Genomic DNA, 18,226 nt, shown 5'->3' with positions numbered 1-18,226 from the left:
ATAGTACCTCTATTTCTGCTCAGCAGCTGTCACCATGTTAGTGGCTACAGAGTTTCCTCATGTCCCTCACGCAGGGCAGGTCATGGACCCTATGGTTTAGTTCTTCACTAAGCTGTGAAGAAGTTCTTCACTATGCTACTTCCCAGCAGACCGTAGGGTCAGTATAATGGAATCGTGGAGTCTTGGAATCATAGAATCATGGAATCATAGAATCATAGAATGGCTTGGGTTGGAAAGAACCTTGTAAGATCATCTAGTTTCAATCCCTCTGCCGTGGGCAGGGGCATCTTTCACTAGACCAGGTTGCTCAGAGCCTCATCCAACTTGGCCTTGAACACTTCCGGGGATAGGTGTGAGATCCTGGATCCAAATCTCACTGAATTATTGAAACGGGTTGGAACCAACTCACTGAGTGCGTGTGCATGTGGGGAAGGGCTGGGCCTGGACCCGCAGGTCCGTGGTAAGGGCTGCACATCAGGCCTGTGCTGAGGGCACAGGGTAGAGCTGAAGGCAAGGCCTGCAGCCCACGCAGAGCACACGGCAGAGCTGCAGGCCCTGCAGCCGGGCTGTCAGTCAAGGCAGACCTGCCTGGTAGCCCACCCACACCAACCCCCTGCAGCCTGTGACTGCTACTCTGGACTTGCTCCAACAGGTCAGTGTCATCCCTTGTAATGTGACATAACAGGGTATAACACAGTCATCCACAATGGTTTTGCCATTGCTTTGAGAGGAGTCAGTCTAGATCCAATAACGAAATAGGTTCAGGAGCATTTAATGTTGAATTGCATGGCCCAGGGAATGCTCTATAAAAGCCAGAATGGGTCTGCACAGCATATGGGAACTTCAGCCAATTTCCCCTTCAGTAATTAGTAATATGTGCCAGGGGATCTCCTAAGCTAACAACTACCTTAGTTACAGACCAGTCTACTCTAGACTTGTATCTAGAAAACATACCATCATAGTTCAGTTTTATGAAGTTTCTCATTCAATCATAAGCAAAGGTAAAAGAGCTGAAACTCTAAATTTGTGTTTCTTTTAAAAATTCTCAACAGTAGCTTTTTATTTTTATGTCAGTACTAGAAATGTAAGTCACTCCGGTGCAGAGTAGTCAATGATAATAGTTTACTTAGAAGTGGACAGAGATGGGATGGGATTCAGATCAAGACTGAGATAACTGCATTTTTGTGCCTGCATATCGGTAGCTACAGGAGTCTGAAGTGCCTAAGCAGCCTTTCTAGTCAACATAGTCCTAGAATCGGTTCAATTTTCTAAACCTGTGGGAATTTGAAACTCCATAGGACAACTAGGAGTTTTGCACAGTAATGGCTGTGCACTTACAATACAGGATAAAAGTTTCACATATTTCTGTACGTATAGGTGTCTGCTGACCAGTTGGACCCCTGCAGATCCATAATTCCCAGTGGACACTGGGAATAAGTCCCATTTGTCATAAAAAACCTTCCATCGCAGTTGTCATGGTTCCAGGAGGTCTGAATAATCTTTTGGAAGCAGAAGTGGTCCTTTGACCACAGGACCAATAAACGCTTCTCAATGAGCTACCTCTATATTACTGTGAGGGTGACCCAGCACTGGCACAGGTTTGCACAAGGAAGTTGTGGAGTCTCCATCCTTGGAGGTAATCAAAAGCAATCTGGGCATGGTCTCAGGCAATTTGTACCTTGTGTGGTCCTGCTTGAGCAGAGGGGTTGGACCAGATGACCTCCAGACATCCCTTCTGACTTGATTCTGTGATTCTGTGATATTGTGCTCATCTTGAACTGGTCTTGTGGATAACAAGAGGACTTGTTTTTCTAAGACTGCTGTGCTCTGGAATTAAATCTAGTCAATATTATGTATAATTACGTCTAATTACATCTGTTAAGTGAAATTTTTGGAGCCTGAGTACAAAAGCCATTTTGTTATGTTGTTTATTTACAGACTTACAGCATGAGTGCTGGAAAAGTAGTGGGGTGTGAAGGAAAAAGAACAGAAAGAATAAATGAGAGTTATCTGGCAAGACAGTGAATTTTGGCATCTTTTTTTAGGGGTGTGAACAGTTGCTGCATGCTGGAGAAGATAGGACAAGAACTGTACAAATATGAACTTGCCACAAAACCTCCACTTCATCTCTACCCTGCAGGCCAAGTTTATGTTCTGAAGTATCTGCTTGGTAAATCCTCAGCCTATAAAAATAATATAGCTGGATAATCTGATAGAATACTTAAAAGTACTTGGTCTCATAGCTATTCTTATGGAAAACCAAAGATTTTCTTTGACATCAAGATAGCTGTGTTGACACATAGCCTTTGCAGATACAAGGCACTGTGGGGTTGTTTTGATCTCACTGTAACTAGTGAGATAAAGATATAAAGCTTGCCTTGAGTAGCTGTACCAGAGACCTATGCCTTGTCTCTGCTAGATTTTTGTGCTGTGATAGGTCCTTTGAAATGCCTCTCAGTCACAAAACCCTTTTTTCTCTTGCAGTGAAGACACAGAAAGTTTACTTGTCATTCAAACAAGATATCACAGTTCCCTTCTTTTCACTTTTCCCTTATATTGTTGCATTCTCTCTCTTTTCTGTGCCTAATATATTTATTTTTTCCAAAACTTTTGGAACAGACTACTTAGCAGTGACAAATATATTTGGACACTGTACCAAATTGTGCCAAAAACATTGCCAAAATATCAATGGCCTGTTAGAAATATGACATTTGCTATATTCTTTGCTCCTGAGTGAAGATGTTCTTTCTACCAGAGTCCAAGTATACATGCATGTTTTCCCATTGGTAAATTCACTTTAACCAACCTTTTAATGTTGCAGGGGCTTCTGTGGAAGAAGGGAAAGCTTTGGGAGGGTAGGCTCAACAGAGCCCCCCAAAAAATCAAAGTCATCCCAACCATGTATGGAGCCTAATTCTGGGATCAGTCACATGTGTGTAATTCCTTCAGCTTCAGTGGAATTAGTCCTTCATTAAGTAAAGGAGAAAGGATCAGAGTTAAGCTCACAAATATTAATTAAATCATGGCAGATTTACATGTGAAAGCCACTTGTACAATAGAGCAGAATGATGATCCTACACTCTTTGAAGTGGTCCTAACACTAAGTATTTCTTATCTCCCAGGGGGTCTCTTCACTGCTCTGTGATTTGCATAATACCAAGGTGATAGCTTGCCTTTGATTTGCCTTTGGTTTGGAGGATGTACTTAGTTTCCAAAATCAGAAGTAAGTTAGAAAGAAATTACATTTTGTCTAAAAGTCAGAGAGAGTTTTTCTTCTCTCAGGTTGACATACCCTGCTGGATTTAAAAATTGATAGAGTTGAAAAATGCTGAACACTCTCATTACAGCTACAGATCAGCATTAAAAACAAGAGGTTATTTTTAGCAGCAAGGCACTCTTATCTTTATTAATATGTCGCTTCACTGAAATATTAAATGGTAATTCACAATTCATGCATTTTGATGTCTTGCTACTTTTATCTTCACTTTCTTGTCAAAGAAAATGTCTTAAAATTTAAACATTAACACTGTGCTGGGTGTCCTTGGAAAACACTCCTGTTCTTAAATGGATTGGTCAGTTTGGCCAAACAGCAAGTGGCAGTATACTACTGGCTTATTTTCCATTCCTCACGTCCCCCAAATGTATGTTGACTGGAGCGAGGCTTTTGAATATAAAAAGTTCAGAATTTTGCATGTAAACCAGACTATTTAAGGAGGAATCCAGCTTGTGCTGAACATCTCAAATGCAGAGGTATTGGGCAGTAGCTTAAAGCTTTAGAAACCATGTGCGTAGCCATCACTTGTGCTGCTCTGTTTTAAAACTCATCTCATGCTATTTCCACATCAGAAGAAGAGCTGTTTGTTAACAAAGTGTAGCTATTATGTTAAATTCTGACCTTGGATAGGTATTTGTGAAATACTGCCAAGCTACAGTTTTCTCATAGTTTTAAAGGGTTCCGTTCTAGCTGAACGCATCGCTGCACTCTTCAGCCAAATTGCTGCTCTGTGAAATTTTTCAGAAAAGGAGGAATACAACAGAGAATTGGTTTTCTGTTTTTTCAAAAAGTAGACGTTGACCGTATGTAAAAATCCACTTTCTCAGAAAGTCTTTAACACTAGTATAAACCCTACCCTGTGTCAGACAATGCTGCTGGGCAATTAATCAAGATTTTTGTGGGTTTTGTTAATTCCAGGTATATAAAACAGTTAATGAAGCTGAAAGCTGTTATTAAACATCTTCATAATTTAGAAATAAAGTTTCAGAAGAAGGTTTAAATGAGATAATTAGACATTTGGAAACCTTCTCTGGGGCTAGGTCTTACCAGTAGGTTTCAAGAAGTTCTTTGCACAGAGTTCATGTCATAAACAAGCCTGCAAATAGGGGTGAGGTGCTGGCTGTAAGTTTTGACTGCCTAGATTTAGTCTGCAGATTAGTCTGGAGCCCAACCAATGCCCCAGGTGAGGAAAGAAAGGGAGAGTTGTTTTCTCTGGGTGAAGCTTTGCAGGAGGACTTTGTGGAGGAATTACCACAGTGTGGTGGTGTGTGCTGGAGAGTGTTAGACCATGAACTCTCTCATCTAATCCAAGAGCTATGGCCATGAAAAAGTTTAGCAGAAAGGAGATGAAAATAGCTGTACTAAGGTGTCAGCTTCAAAGGGAGCAGGCTTTGCTGTCCAGGGCTTTCTATCCGGTCAGCTGTCCTGCCACAGCTAAATCCAGCACCTAACAGAAACATTTGAATTGCCACTTTTAGCACACATTCTACTGTCTGCATATTTGCCGGGGGGAACACAGGAAGATATGAGTGTTTAACAAAGAGCTGGTATTACTGACAAGCAGATGCCATGAATATTATATTTACATAGCAATGATTTACAAGCATCAAAAATCATACCTGCAGCTCCAAAAACCAGAGATTTTCTTTTAAAAAGCATAAGATTGATTTTAGATAGTTTGTTGCTATTTTTTTAATTCAGCTTTTAGGTTTCTATCTTTACTTTACTTACACTTTATTTGTATTTTAAAGGTTTTTTTTTCCCAAACTTTTCTTTAGGAGTTCAAGCTGATGCTCTTCTGCAGTCTCTGTATTTCATCATCTGGATCCTTCTGAGAGACACTAAATTACAGGTACATGACAGACTCATAAGAGTTGTCACAGAGTGATGGTTTGGTTTTTTTTCTGAACTGATCAAACAATTTATCTGAAAAGAAAACATCATGTTTCTTTTCTCAAGATTTAGCTGCACAGGTGAAGCTGATTTCCTAAGAAAAATAGCATGAGATAACCAGAAAATGCACCTTAAATCTGCCTGTCTTGTAATTTGAAAGAAGGATCCTCCATGTCCCAGGACTGCGGAAAAGAGGACTCCTTTATATATCTTCTCCCTCAGCACCCAAACTTTGAGCTGACCTTGAGCCCATCTCCTTCCCCCTGTAACCCTGACTGCCTGTGGCTTGGGTGTGCCCATTTTGGCTTATTGGCATTTCTATGGCAGTGGCCAAACAATCTGAGTCGCAGAAGAGTTTGGACGGAAGGCATAGACCTACACAGATGGCATCTGCAGAGATCATTATTATTTTTCACAAATGACAGCAAAGAAAGAAACTCAACTCTGCATCTGGAGCAGCATTTCATTTTGAATGCAATGGTTCTGTCACTCATGGAGCTGCTTTTAGCTTTAGGGCTCAGTGCTGTGCCAATAAAACTAATGGGAATTTTGTCATTGCCAGAAGAGAAAGCAGTGTTTGGCCTTTCAGAGCAACACTCTTAATTCTAGTGTGTAGCCTGGCTTCAATTTTTAATGAGAAAATGGGAATAAACAGAACAAAAAGTGTTCCACAAGTCCCACATCCTCAATAAATATGGAATAATGGTAGAGCTAAAATTAATACCATTTTTTACATTCTGGATAAAGAGGCGAGACAGTCTGAGGAGCGTTTGCTACATCATGCACTACAGCCAAACGAATTTCTTCTTCATGTTGGCTTGGGCTTAGCGGATGTCTGAGTTCTCAACTGATGAACCTCTGTTACTCCAAGAGCAAGACAGATATTGGAGAGCAGTGCTGGACTGATGTTGGTCTGCTAGAAATGCTGTCACCTGCATAATTGGTTCAATTCACCTTTGAAGATGCCTTGTTCACCCTGAGACCTCATCCACCTCTTCTGCCTGGCAGACCAGATGCATCAGGCTCTCTGTGGAAAACAGGCTCATCTGCCAAATTTCCACTGGGTAGCACCTAAGCAAGAGAATGAACTGTTCCCCCAGCTGCACCCAGAACCACATCTCAGTGCTGTATTTAAAGATCTACCACAGCTATAACATGGACTCCAGATACAGCAAACACTGAAGAAAGAGAAGCAGATTCAACTTAGACTGTAGGAAGCACTTTTGGCCACTTAAAGACACAGACCTTTCTTTGTTAAGAAATTAACAAAGAACCTGTAAGTTAATCTTGATTTTGGAGAAGAAAATGTTAACCTCACCCAGGGAAAAACTGTAGATGACACTATATATGACTATATCCCTGTATCAGGTGTTCATCCAGCACCGCACACAGAAAACATCCTGCTATTTTTGTTAGAACTGCTTTACAGCTGGTACCTTTAGGGTGTCCTAATACTTTGAGAAAATGCTCAGCACTGGATTGACGCAAGTGAAGAATACCAGGCTAGGTTTCCCGAGAACAGCTTCCTGACCCTGTAATACGCCCCCTAAAGGTAGTGGTTGAGTCTTGTTCCTGCTTGGCAGCAGTCTCAGTCCTTGGCCTAATTATGAAAATGATTTCTAGAGAGTTTACCCTATCACAAAAAAGCAATGATCGTTTTTCCACCTCTTATGGTTGCAGTCTTGGCTGCTGCTTCTGCTGCCAATCAGAGGTAGTGCCTATGTCCTGTAGGACTGCTCAGAAAAGAGCTGGATCTTTAGTTCTTTATGCAGAAATGAAAAGGGAAATTGCTAAAGCTTGGGGTATTTCAGGTGTAATTCACAGCAGCAGCAAAATGCTCAGCAGAGTATTGCCCATTTGTTGGCTTTTAAGGTCTCCTTGTCCCATCATCTCTGAAAGTATAATTCAGTCCTGCAGAGACCTTCTGTCTAATCTTTCTGGAGGCAAAGGTGAAAAACCAGGGACTTTCAGGGGAAGATTCAGCTGAACTCGTTAGCTTCCCTTGGGAGTGCTGACTGAGGGGTTGTTACACTGATGCTATTGCTGATGCCTTCACAACACGGGCATGGGGAGATACCAAGCGCACAGCTCTGAATCTGTAGGACCAGGCAGGAATTCGTCTTGGACCTGGTCTGCATATCTGCTGACTCCCTTTTTCACTGTCAGCTTGGCAGCAGCTTATTTGACTCTCCTTCTGAGTTCCTTCATCAGGGAACCCCTCGGATCCTCTTTCCTCCATCACCCTAGAGCCAGGTACCTGTGTTAAGACACCAAAATTAGTCATCCTAAAGCAGTCAGCCTGGCTCATGGCTGTAGTGACAAGAGGGAATTTGATTCTGATTTTTGCCTGGTGGTTTGTTTTTAATCAGGTTAAGTGTCTGTTGGTTTCCTCACTGTGGTAACTGTAGTAGTGAAAGCCACAGCTTGATCCCATTGAAAAACATCAGCGGTGACAGCTTGCGGGGATTGGTTTGGGACCAGAAAGGCCATTCACAGCATCCAAGCATGGGGGCAATGGGAAGATGTCTCTTGCAGAGATCAACAGAAATTCTGCTGAGGGCCTCCCCATCACCTCCAGCTGCTGAGGGAGATGGAGGCCAGACAAAACAGCAGTGTCAGTGGAGGGAGACAAAATCTGAGTGCTGCATGATAGAAGGACAATAGTCAATCTGTGTCACCAGGATGGTGTGACCTGGGCCTGGGCTGTGGCATGGGGTCATGGCACAGAAAAGCCACAGGGAGAGCAGGTGCAGCAGTGTGTCCCATCCTGACTTTTTTGTCTTCTTTTGTTTTAAATGACCTCTGTGTGTGCTTGGCACAGTGGCCTTAAAAAGGTCCCCAGCTGAGCCCAGGGGCTCTGCTTACCCCCACTGAGATCCGGTGGGCTTTGTCCCTCAGGAGTGCAGCAAGGAACAGCATTACAGGATTTCAAGAGCCAGGAGCATTGGCTATGGGAAACGGGAGTAGTTCTTTGATATTAAGCTAGACTGGGATCATGTATATCTGAAAGAGAAACCCTAAAGGTGCTTCCAATAATTTATTGCTATCTCCTCTACAGGATAAAATACGCTTTTCATTTGCTTATAAATTCTTCTTAATGGGCTTAAACTGCAGCAAGGGAGATATGGCCTAAACACTAGGAAAACTTCCCAGAGATAAGAAGAGCTAGGCAGCTAACAGTTTGGCTAGGGAGTCTGATGTTCCCTCACTGGAGCTTAGTTTTGGACTAGTGTCTGTCAGAAGGGATTCGAGGGTAGGTGCTCCTCCTGCTGACAAGGACATGCCTTCTAGAGCTTTTCCAACACTGTTTTTTAGCACAGTACAGTCACCAGCTATCTTAGATGCTCCAAGATTTTGTGTCCTCAGCATGTGGCCTCCAGGAGAGAGAAGGCTGGGGATGACTGGAAGATCTTAGTGACTGGAGCAAGGATGCCAGGAAGGGGGGGTCAGAACCTATGCAAAGGTTAAACCAAGTGAACTTTTCTTTATTTTTAAGTCCCCTAAACAGTGCAAACACACTTTACAAACCACTGCTGATATTTTGTTCCAATAAATTTGCGTTAAATTATTCCAAACTTATAGCATCCCACAAAATGCAGTGGAAAATATTTAGAATTTAAAGCAGTATCACTCAGACTTATACTGTCAACAGGCATCCTCATGGATAAAATCAGGCAAATGTTTATGTGACTTATATTGATCTTTCAGATAAATACAGCCTGTGTGACAGAAGAATGAAATCATTAATCAATAACACGGGAAAGCTGCTTTTGGAAACCAGCAGTATTCTGGAATTTAGATGAAAACCAAGCAAGCAATATTAATTTTAATGTACTTTATCCCAAGATTGTAATTCAGCTTCTGAAAAGTGCACTTTCTTGTTTATTATTTTTATCATGCATCCCTGAATGGGTGGTGGCATCTATCTCTGTGTAATGTGCAAAGAGGAGACATAAAAATGGCATGGCAAAAGTTCGCTCTCGCTTTGGGGTACTTTCCTTCTAGCACTGTTTCTCAGCAGTATCTGTAACACCCTGTTGCTGGTTTATGGTGCGAAATACAGTGAATTTCTTGACCCTCTCCTCTGTCATGCAGAAATGTCAGGTTGGTGAAAGTGAATGGTCCTCACATGTACTGGAAAACTTTATCCAAGTTCTTTGTTAAAACTGTCCAGTTATAATTGCAGCAGACTTTTCTAATCGCAAAGAAAAAATACTTCTCTGTTTTTCAAGGAACATCAATATTTCCTGAGATCATTGGCTTAGATATCCAAAAAGGAAGCTATGTAAAAGTGAGAACACATGAGGACATAATGGTTTGAGTGCTTGTCAATACTAGTTCCACAGGATTAACAGAAAAACTTAGGGTAAACAAGTTGGTAGAAATACAGAATTTATTGCCAGAACAAAGCAAGGTTTATATGGCCCATTTCCTGTTTTTTGACAGACTCACATCATGGGCGTGAACCGTTATTTTAATTGCAAAGGGCATTGCTGCTAGCACACACCTGAATCCAAACCATGAGGCTTGTTAGCTGGGGCGGTTGTATGTGTACGGCATGGTCTGGAGGAGAGAGGATAAAGGAAGTCTCTAACGGGTCTCTTTCTTCTGCTTACAGATGCTTTGCAGTTTATATATGTGTGCAGCATTCCCCTGGTCCTCTCTTGACGTGGTGTATGCTGATTATAAACTACTGTAAATTGCACGCCCACTCTCCTCTGTTTTAGAGGGTTGCAAGGAGCAGTTGAACTCTGGTAGCTCCTGGCACAACCTTGGGAGTCCAGCAGTGCTGGCACAAAGCCATGGGTGGTCAGGGGGCTGTTTTGTGACATGCACATGCTGAGGTGGGAGAGGCAGAACAGACCAGAGGAGGCAGCACAGCTGCCCCAGTCCTGAGTGCAGGCACTGGGAGAGAAAGCCCTAGAGCAAGATCCTGGTGTGCCTTTCAGAGTGAGCATTTGCTGAAGGGCACTTACAAGGAGGAGCAGACAGTCCCTGCTGTGCCTAAGGAAGAGGAGCTCACAGGTTGCTTAAATGCAAGTAGGAGGCAAAGAAGCTGTAGATACCATGATCATGGCCACAGTTTTTTGACCAACTGCTGTTGATAGAAAACAATTTTGGTGGTGAGTGTCAGCCCGTCCTTTCCTGAAGAACTACTCTCCATGGTTATTCTTTGGAGATATTTCCCTTCTGCAATCTGTAATCAGTCCCCAGCACTTAAAACATTCACAAAAATCAAGATCCTCTTCCCAGATGGAAAAGGTCCTGATTTTTACCATAATGCTTTTAGGTCATCATAATGACAACAGTCTGGTTTGTGGCTTTTAATGCTTTCCTTGTTTTTACTTACGTTGGATGGGATACGGCAGCTGTGCTGCTCCCCGGCCCCAAACTCCACCAATGGTACACTCAGATGATGACATTACACTGGCACTGGGAGCTTAAAATGTTTATCATCTGGCACTTACCAGTTTTCTGTCCTTTATGAGAGCTTCTGCTCAGGCTTGGACGGCCTCCAGGAGAGACTCTACGTAAGAGAATTGACAAGATTGATGGCACAGCATGAGTTCAACCTCCTCTTTCATGGTCTATAAAACAAACCTGACTCACCTTGTCTCTGTCAAATATTTCACACATATCCCTGTCACATCTGCCAAGTATCTGCTCTGCTACATGCTTCGGAAATACCTTCGGGCAAAGGTAGTGGGAAATGTTAATAGCAATAGGATGCTCTAAAGCCTACAGGCTTTAAAAGAAACATATACCTTTCCAAGAATTATAAGAGATGTTTTCTCTGCCATTATAATATGAATTAGAAAAAATGGCAAGGAATGGGGCCAGATGCTCCCAGCTTCTCTTGTTCGTCTGTTCGTCCATTTGTGGGGGCCACTAATGCCATGTCCCCGGTGGCACAGAGCAGGGGAGTGCCGGGTTGACTGGCAGAACCCACATGTGAACAAATTAGGATTTGTATTAACAACCTCTTGCCATAAACAAAAATATCACTGGGCTTGAATTGTGTAGTGCCTAAGGAGTGTAAAACGGATACTGAACTGGTAGTAAAGTACTTATGAGCCTGGACATCTGCAAAGCACTTCATGACACTGAGCAAAACCTGTGGAACAAAAACTGCAACAAATCATGAATCTCTCATATCCCTTTTTTTCTGCAGAGCTGAGTTCACTACCTGCTGCCTGAGGCAGATTTGCAGGGCTTCCCAGCAAAGCCCTTTCAACAGCTGCAGAATTTGCCAGAGATGTCAAAGCCCCACCAATCTGACCTTGCTACAAAAACAGAGGGCTTATTTATGATCTTGTTTGGATGATTATCATTCCAGGTTGGACTAAATATATAGCCCTGGTGAATAATCTCTTGCACATGAGATATTTCATCAGGCACAAGGACAGCAGTAAATAATTGGGTCCTCTTCTTTCTTCTCAGATATATTTTTTCTGCCTCAGATATATCCATTCTATCAAAAAAAAACAACAACACAATGGATTGCTCAGAAATTGTGTTGGAGTTGACTGGTTCAATAGCTGAGAGGATGTCCCTAAGCCAGCTAATCCTTCACATGCTGGTCAGGAGGAGGACTTCCTAAGCCAGCAAATGCTCATGGATTAGTCAGATTCCATGTTTATGTGAGAATACACAAGTGGAGGGCTTTCCTCAAGTCATCAAATCACATCACCAACCACTGCAGACACTGCACCATGTCAGCTCAGCTCCACATAAAATGAGCACAGTCCACCTCAGAGAGAGGTGGACTCAGAGACAGACAGAGTCACTCCAGATGTGTGCTGGGAGCCATCTCCAGTGTGAGCAACACCCCACACCACCTGAGGGCCTGGGGACCCATTGGGAATTGATGCACAACAACCGGCATGAAAAAGCAACCTGGCAGGAAGGATGCAAGTACACTGTCCTACAACCATGTGTCTTCATGTGGGAACAACAGCTTTGGGGCAAAAGATTTACATAGGTATTAGAGGGCTATCTGTGAAGAAAACCCCTAGCATATCAAGGCCTGGTGTATACAAACATATATGTTTATGTACACATACAAATGTATTTCCAAATTATCAAGAATGGTTATTGATTATTTGGAAGCACATAGAATAATATAAAATAAAATCTCTGTAATGATGCACAGTACTGCAGAGCACTACTTTGGACAATGCCTGTGATTGGGACGAGAGTGCACAATAGGCTGTGGCTGTACTGTGTCAGCCTGTGTGTCACCTGAGCAGGTATGGGACACCTCCAACAAGCAGACACCAACTTTTCAGCCAGTAAGATGCTGGCAAGGTCAGCCATCAGGACCAGACACCAAGCAAGGCACAGAGGGTACCACTGCAATGAGCTTCCTGAAGCCTAGAAATAATCTGTGCAATTATCTAAAGGCAAGTGGTAGGGACATGAACAACACCCACCACAGTGCAGCAAAACCAAACCTTTGCTTGACCACACATGCATAGCGTTAAAGGCTGCAATCAGCAACCTGCTGCCTAGGCTGTTGTGATTTTCCTCCCTATGAACTTGCCACCCAACATCTGGACACTGCAAGACACAGTGGTGGTGATGAGGATGGACTTCTGCACTAGCCCCAAACTGCCCAACAAACAGCAGCTCAGCTCAATATCTCCAAGACTTTACACATGCAGACATGCATATGGATATGCACGTGTCCATATCTGAAAGTCAGAGGTTCCCAAATGATAATATTGATAATACCTGAAAATGGGATGCTGCAAATCTGGTGGGAAGGTTCTGCTTTTCCTGCTTATTCCTGTTCTCCCACATGTCACAAATCCAGTGTATTGGCTGTTCTCTCCCTCCCTCCCAGTCTTGCAGCTGGGAACATGTGCCATCAGCATGGATGAGGGATCATACCAGAACTCTTGTTGGCTCAAGGATGTACAAGAAAAATATTCTGCCTTGCTTCCCAACAGGCTTCATCTTAGGCTGTCTCTGGCAGGATAGCCTATGTTCCTCCTCCCTTGATTCCTCCCCTTTGGATGTTTCCTGTGGTACATTTTTGACTGGTTCAAAACATTAGAAAATACCTTTCATCTGCTTCCTAACCATAGAAGGGTGAATATTTCAGCCTTCACAGCAAAGAGAAAACCACCATCAAATTTCCTGAAGGGTGTCAAACTATCTCTGTGACCACACATATTAATAAAGTAATGCTTATTTAAGCATGAAATGCAGCATCAAGCTGTAAAAGCTAATCAGTTTAGTGCAGAACTACATCTCCTAGCTTTATCAGGAGATGTGGAAGCTGTGCATGAGAGAAGGCATGCTTTTTAAAAGGGTAGGAAGTTCTAATTTTGTGATCAAATAGTACCTGCCATGACATAGTGTCACTGCTTAGGCACCACAGAAAATGAAAATCCAGTTTATTCACATAGAAATATGTCAAAATCTGACACCTCAATTTGAAGACAAAGCTGCAATCCAGAAAAAGGTGAATGCAAAACCATGGCAATAGAGAGGAGCTTACACAGCACATAGGGTTTGGAAAAGCATATTTAGTAATTTAATCTCTGTAGGGAAAGGAAACATACAGCAAAATAAAGAAAATATTACCCAGCTAAGAGAAACAGGAAAAATTGTACTTATCAGTGCACAGAAAATAAAATTATACATGGACAGTCCTCTCCAGTTGTGAAGAAGATGATAAAGTTTGGGCCTTTGAACTGTTAATACCACTGCTACTTTAAAATAAAAGAGAATCCCTGGTAAGTTACAAAGGTAAAACTAACAGTTCCATTTGTTGCAATTAATAAGATACTCACTAATGAAGTTGCTGGCCACTGATAAATAGTTTTGAAAGTCAGAAAAGAAAAAGATAAATCCAAAAGATCAGAAACATAATTGACCTGGAGTTCTCAAAGACAAAAGAGAGATGCATATCTGTAATTTAGTGCCCTAAACTGCATAAAACTCTCCAAATTATTTTGATCAAACTGATTATTATGCTGTAAGTACAAAAAGCACAGACATATACCATTAGCAGCTCATGAGAGCCCCAATAAGATGCATTCAGAAATGTCACTAGAAAATATAACTCATATTGCTCCAGGGCAAAGCTGTGAGTGCTTAACCACAGTATGGGCAGCTTTGTTCTGAATGTATTTTGCTGCATGTGCTTTGCTCTATGTCTCCTCGTCACTATACCTTTCTACACTTCTAAAAAAGATCGTATAATAGTTCCTCATATTGCTTTTGTATTTTTTTTTACAGAAATATTAACTTTGTTGTGATTTTTTTTTTTGTAATCTCGGAGACTTTCTTATTCCTCAGATAGTGATTTTTTTAATGCTTCCAGCTCTGAGGAAATGTTTTCAAGGCAGTTCTGCCATTTTTCCACACAACAGCTCAGTCACCAAACTACTTGCCACATGCAAAATGATGGCAAACTCTTTCTCCAAACTTCATCTCTAGCTTCTGAACTTTTCAGGCAGTTCTGAAATGCCTTTCCTTACAGGAAGGCTGTAATTACTATCAGAGGGTAACCTTTGTTATGACATGAAAAGAAGCACTCCAACTACTGTGCTAAACATTAGATGTTCAGCTGAGTGATAAAACACTATAATCAAGCCCCACGTGAATATCTCCTTCAACCAACCGTTGTATGCATAAGTGCTAAAACTTCAAATTGCACAGTATTTATTAGGGCACAGCATAGGCTTGTGAAATGAATGTCTTATTCTGCACATATTTAGAAAAAGAGAAAGCTGAAAAATCACTGTTGTGTGCCGTGTTCCTCCCTGGCACATGCTCCCGTGAAAAGCAATAGTGGTGGTAATGGCACTCCAGAGATTGAATGTTTCTCTGCATGTGGTGGGCAAGTGCAGAGGTTTAAACAATATTTTTGCACTTTAAGTAAAAGTAAAAAAAATCATATGTTAATATTACAAAAAGGTGTAGTGTTTGCCTGCTCTCGCTGTTTGTGTAAACTGAGAGGGTTTTTTGTATTTTCTAGCGAAAACCTTCAATCTGTCTCAGTAGTTTCTGGTACCTTTCTCCATATCCCCTGTGTACACTTTACAATGACACCAGTAAATGTTGCTTTCATGCCTTTGGATGGATCATTCCCATCATGATTGCTTGAGCAAATCTCTGCTGGGGGAAATTTCCCTTCCCCAGAGTGCATGGATGAGCCGGGAGCGCACTGTGGAGCTGAGGGCAGGACAGTGTGGTGCTGCTGGGGGGGGTATCCACAGCAGGTCACAGCTGCTCAGCTTTACCACTGTTAGAGAGCAGTGGGTGGTGGGAACTCAGAAATGTTGAGAAGAAACACAGACATGAGAGCTTCCCTCTGGGCAGGGAGGTGTGGTCAGCTATTTTATTCCTGTCTCTGCAAAGTTCTTTCACGGAAGCTCCCTCACCAGCTCCCTCTTTTTTGCAACAAACCAATATGGCAGGATAGGAGAGAAGACTCTTATGGAGACCCACGTGGTCCCATAGGCTGAGATCAGGAGTGGTTTGATCACTGAATTAGTTTCATCCCAACAAGGGATTTAATGGAAGCCAAGCTGTTTTCCTCCTTTGTTAGTTTCCAGGAGAACATGTTTCTCCCATGTCTTTGTGTTAGATGTTACAAGCATTCTGGAGCAGAAATGTGTCTTTGTTGTAGCTTATATAGTTGAAAGACATCTTCAGAGATAGCAAAAGAAATTATAATAATAATATGGTAACTATGGGAAGCTGCAGTGTTGCTGTTTGACTCATTAAAAATGAGTTCAGGATCATAGGATACTAGTTCCATGTACTTAATTCAGATTTTCAGATGAATTGAGATATTTTTGTATCCTGAAGATCAGTTTACTGTCTTCAGTGTTGAACTTTTTGTTATGATTCAAAATATATAATTCTCTGTATGGTTTTGCTAATAAAATCCACAAATTAAATTGATTCAGATTTCTAAGTATAGAAATATTGATTGTGATGAGGTAAATAATTTTGACAGTCATAGTTTGCTTGCAGAAGCCTTTCCTAGCATCACTGCCAAAGACATTTTTTCCTCTAGGTCATATTACAGCATGTGCTCAATTGTCCCAGTCTGTGTAATATGTATGAATGATGCATCCAACACATGGCAGTCATTGTCTCAGAACCATGTTAGCAGAGGGTTAATGCTTATTTGTGACTTATTCAATAATACAGAATAAGGACATGAAAACAAGTCAAGGAATGTTTTTAAACTTTTTTTAATTTCTTGCTTAATAGGACATGTTGTTCATGTCTTTTAGTACACCTAAAGCTGGATTTTTCTTTGCTATGAAGCAACATTGTTTTCATTGAAAATGTGATAGTAAGTATGACTCCATATTTTATATTGCTTATTAATTACAAGTAGAACATATTTATACTGTGTGCTCAGTTTCATCACCCTTTTTTGTCTTCCCACTTAAGGAGTAGAAATCTATCATTATCTGTTCCACCATCATGACGGAAATAGGAAAGCATTTTATACTCACAGGTAATTTGCTCTACAAATCTGTATGTGAATGTAATATCTATATGTGATGATATATATATGTGTAAAATTTATGTAGCTCAGGTCAACTTGCCCCTCTAAAGAGTTTTGTAAATTCCTTTAGTTTCATTTATTCCAGTTTCAAAAGTCTCCCAGTTACAATTTCCTGAATTTATCTGCAGTGGGGTTTTTTTGGTTGGATTGGTTTGGGGTTTTTTTTTTGTTACCCTTGGGGGTATTGATATAATTCCACAACTCGGTCATTGTCCAATCAAGTTACTGACAGAACATGACACCCAGCTTCACAAATTCATATGTATGATAATTAGCCCTTAATTATTTAGATAAATTGTTTCTTTTTAATATTGTTATTGCTGAAATATGGCTCTTGAAACTGGGCAGAAGATGGAGACATTGCAAACCCATCCCAATGAGCTAGAACCAGACTTCAGGCATAGCACCGAGTAGGGGCAACACATCAAATCTATGGTGCCAGAGCTACTACCATTCCCTTTGATGCATGGAATCATAATTCCTCCTTGTTACAGAAAGCAGAGGGAATAAATACAGTGTGCAGCAAATAAATCTAGGTTTTGATGGTTCATTTCTTAGGGTGAGTAGTCAAAGCATTATCTTTTGCGAAGGGTGCCTAAGGATGCAATCGACTTTTCAAAAGGATTGGAAACCACCTCTGCATTGAGGACCAGACACACAGAGGAATAACATGGAAAATCATATTTAAGAGCATCTTTTGGTAATTGAAACCTGCAAGAATAAACAGTTCTAATTTTAAATTTTCTGCCTCTCAATTTCATCACTTTTGTCCCGACTTCATTTTTCTAAGAAAGAGTAAAGTGATCTCCATAGCTCTCTTTCTATGATTTACTTTCCTCCTGTCTTTCATGTTCCTTCTTTATCTCCTCTCTGCTTTCTGGTCATATTGGTATGCTCTAATTACTCCTGTTACTGAAAGCATAGAATCTACCCATTATAAGCAAATGAGCCAAGGATGCCTGTAAATGACAGATGAAATTGAGTGAGATTTGAGACTGAGATATGCTAAAGGATGCTGTCAAAATATTTATGACATGGGAAGAGCGCAGCTGAAGCATCAGATTAGTATTGCTGAAGATTGTGAAGAAAAACTGAAATGATTTTACCAAGATATGTAGGGTATGGAGAATACGTGTTGCCACTCAGACTTCTCGTTTGCAAACAGCAGATTGCAGAGTCATTGAGGTCTAAGTAATTTTAGCTGCCAAACCCTCTGAGTAAACGGACCTTCTTCAGCACTCCATCAAGCTTTCAACATCTAGATAAAAACAGTCTTAGTTGGTCAGGTCTATGAGAGAGCGAATGCAGTATGTGGGGAGTAACTAAAGTCAAGATGTCAAATAACAGATCTTCCAGGTTTTCCTGATTATTTTCAGTGGTGAAAATCACATGAGGTAGACTACTGTTTTGGTAGTATTTCATAATAACAAAAAGTCTGGTAATAGATACGTTATGATTAGAAGAAAATTTGATTACATGCATATTTTTACACAATGGAACCGTGATTATTATGGAAT

At 41.3% G+C, this 18,226-nt stretch overlaps 1 long non-coding RNA gene across 1 annotated transcript; it reads left to right on the top strand.

Moving 5' to 3' along the window:
• Positions 1-622: 622 nt before the first annotated feature.
• On the top strand, positions 623-16,660 carry LOC113970881. The gene is made up of 3 exons (XR_003535363.1): positions 623-652; positions 2,046-2,170; positions 16,592-16,660. It is a non-coding gene; the product is annotated as an uncharacterized LOC113970881 (long non-coding RNA).
• The last annotated feature ends 1,566 nt before the right edge of the window (positions 16,661-18,226 follow it).

This window comes from Neopelma chrysocephalum, unplaced genomic scaffold (assembly GCF_003984885.1).
Source record: "Neopelma chrysocephalum unplaced genomic scaffold, ASM398488v2 Primary Assembly neopelma1_80b, whole genome shotgun sequence".
NCBI classification, from domain to species: Eukaryota; Metazoa; Chordata; class Aves; order Passeriformes; family Pipridae; genus Neopelma; species Neopelma chrysocephalum.
Note: the sequence above shows the minus strand (reverse complement) of the source record. Positions and strands in the feature narration are given on the sequence as shown.